The sequence below is a fragment of the Triticum urartu genome, chromosome 5, assembly GCF_003073215.2.
Source record: "Triticum urartu cultivar G1812 chromosome 5, Tu2.1, whole genome shotgun sequence".
Classification (NCBI taxonomy): domain Eukaryota; kingdom Viridiplantae; phylum Streptophyta; class Magnoliopsida; order Poales; family Poaceae; genus Triticum; species Triticum urartu.
In genome coordinates, this window is record NC_053026.1 from 233,020,538 (window position 1) to 233,023,813 (window position 3,276).

Here is a 3,276-nt window from a genome sequence, read left to right on the forward strand (position 1 = left end):
TTGATTACCTGCACACATAAAATAGTGCAAGCAAGAAATAACAACAATAGTAATAGTTGAAAGAAAAAAATGATTATTTGCACAATTAAGTTTATGCAAAGTAGATAAAAGAAAAGTAGTCTGGCGCCTAGGTCAATGAAGACGGAGGAGTGACGACGTATTTTTATAGGGAAGATCCGCTTGCAGATACGACGTTCGCTAAAAATCCACATCCATGTGATGATAAAGCGCTAGTGCAAGGCTAGTTTGCACTGTTTGTTAATTAGACCTTGAAAACCATGCTGCAAAAACTAGCACTTCTGCATTAGTACTTTGGTCTATACACATGATAGAGAAAACCACTACCAGTGGACGATAGCAACCAATTGTGTGGAATTAAAGAAAGGAAAGAGCACAAAGAAATAGAAAGGACTTCCTGGATGGCCTCTGCCCTTGCCGGAGTGTCTCAAGACTACATCAAGCCGACCAATATGCAGAACGACTGATCTCAACGTGAAGGTTGGTCTGACGAAGGTTCTGACGCGTAGGTCGGCCCGCCCGATTGACACAGACAGAAAGCGTTTGTACATGCGTCAGTAAAATATCTCCGTAGAAAATAATGCAGTACAAACGGACAAAAAAATTATGCGTGTAATAATTTTACATGCTGACCGAATAGTTAGGAAGAAATAAACACGCTCGACTATGATGACCGTAGCAGACCGAGGTGAGAAAACAAAAGTGATATGGACAAAACTAGTATCAACTAGTACCAATAATACATTGGTTTTGATCTTATACGTGGAGTAGTAGTACTCAAATTACCAGAATCTACCAATCAAATCTAGGGTACCACATTGTAAAACTAGTAGCCAACCAGGTTAGCAATGCCCCAGGTCCATGCACTTTTCAACAGAAGGTAGGGGAGGACCGGCGGCCGAACTAAGGGCTGGAATAAAAAATAAAAGGAAATGAATCTTCCCTGATATGCCTGACCGAGGCGAGGTGTGATCGGCCCATTTGCTCCTCAGCTGGATCGCCGCTATTTTTGCACTGACCCAGGCAGTGTATCTGCAACCCCAAGGTGCTGCAGCATGCACACGTTTCTTCGGGAGTTTCCATCGCGCGCAGGGTAGCAATCTTTGCGATTAATATTGCTTTCTATAACCGCAGCAGTGTCCGGATCTAACACACTGATTGTCCCATCAATCCGCGACGATCGCCCAACAGGCTCTCAATGAAAGCACCAATGTCGGTTGTATATCCAACGTATCTCATAGTAGGGGTCCTAAGCTAGGCGTCTTGGAGCGATGGTAACATGGACACATGATTTTACCCAGGATTTGGGCTCTCTTGAAGAGATACTACCATACGTCCTGCTTTCGATTGTATTGGTATGAGGATAGTACGTAGTACAGGTATCTACCACGAGATTGTAGTAATGAATATGAGATTGTCTATTGACTAGCCTGGCCTTGGCTTATATATGCACCGTAGGCCTAGGGTTTAAGAGAGCCCTTGGCTTGAGCACCAAGTCTTGTGGAGTCTTCCTTGTATGCGGCATGGGCTGCCTAAAGTGGCCCATTAGTGAATCACCATGGGCGTCCTCGGCCCGACCCACCTGGTCAGGAGACGACATGGTGAGTACCCCCTAGTCCAGGACACCGTCAACGACGCTAGCTCGTAAACCAGCCAGCATTTTAGAGCCATCGAAGTACATGACCCAGTTGGAATATGTGGCGTACTCTCTAGGGAGTTCGGCCTCTGTCCATTGAGCGACGAAGTCAGCCAGTACTTGGGATTTAATGGCCCAGCGTAGTTTCTATGTTATGTCAAATGGTAGAAGCTCAATAGCCCACTTAGCAATCCAACCCGTAGCGTCACGGTTATTTATTATGTCATTAAGTGGTACTTCGGAAGCCACTGTAATCGATCACTCTTGGAAGTAGTGTCATAGCTTCTAGGATGCCATGAATACTACATATGCTATCTTTTGGTAATGAGGGTACCGGGATTTGCATGGTGTAAGGACAGTGGATACGTAGTATACCAGTTTTTGGAGTGGGAACTTGTGTCCGTCCTCCTCTCGCTCAACGACGAGCACTGTGCTCACCACTTGGTGCGTTGCAGAGATGTATAATAACATTGGTTCGCCGTCGTTTGGCGCGGCCAGGACCGGGTTGCTCGCTAAAAGAGCCTTTATTTCCTCGAGTCTGGCCGTTGCCGGTTCCGTCCACTCAAAGTGGTCGGTACATCGGAGAAGGCGATAAAGTGGCAATGCTTTTTCTCCTAGTCTGGAGATAAAGCGGCTTAACGCTGCCACACATCCGGCTAGTTTTTGGACCTTTTTGAGATCGGTTGGCGTGGCTAATTGTGACAAAGCTCGGATTTTGGCTGGATTTGCCTCAATTCCTCTATTGGAAACGATGAAGCCTAGCAGCTTTCCGGCGGGAATGCCGAAAACACATTTTCCGGATTGAGTTTAATGTCACATGTCCGGAGATTGTCGAATGTGAGACGTAAGTCGTCTATTAACGACTCGACGTGTTTATTTTTGATGAAGACGTCATCCACATATGCTTCCACTGTCTTGCCAATTTGCTTTTCCAGATATGTTTGAATAATGCGTTGGTAGGTGGCGCCGGTGTTTTTAAGCCCAAAGGGCATAGTGTTGAAGGAGAAAGGCCCGTATGGGGTGATGAACGCCGTTGTGGCTTGATCGGATTCCTTCATCTTAATTTGATGGTATCCGAAGTATGCGTCGAGGAAACACAATGAGTCGTGTCCTATAGTGGCATCAATGATCTGATCGATGCAGGGGAGGGGGAAGGGATCCTTAGGGCAAGCCTTATTGAGGTCTTTGAAGTCGACGCACAGGCGCCAGGATTTGTCCTTCTTTGGTACCATCACCAGGTTTGCTAGCCAGTCCGGTTGTTCTATATCTCTGATAAATCTGGCATCGATTAACTTGGCTATCTCCTGCCCCATGGCTTGTCGTTTAGGTTCGAAAAAGCGCCGCAATGTTTGCTTGACCGACTTATATCCCTTCAATATATTGAGGCTGTGTTCGGCCAGCCTGCGTGGGATTCCTGGCATATCAGAAGGGTTCCAGGCAAATATATCCCAGTTCTCGCGCAGGAACGTTCGTAGTGTGGAATCAACTGTTGGGTCCAGTTGTGCCCCGATGGAAGCTGTGTTCTTGGGGTCCGTCGGGTGGACTTGGAATTTGACTATTTCGTCTGCTGGTTTGAAAGAGGTGGATTTGGGACGCTTATTGTCCTTGTCCACCATGGAGCA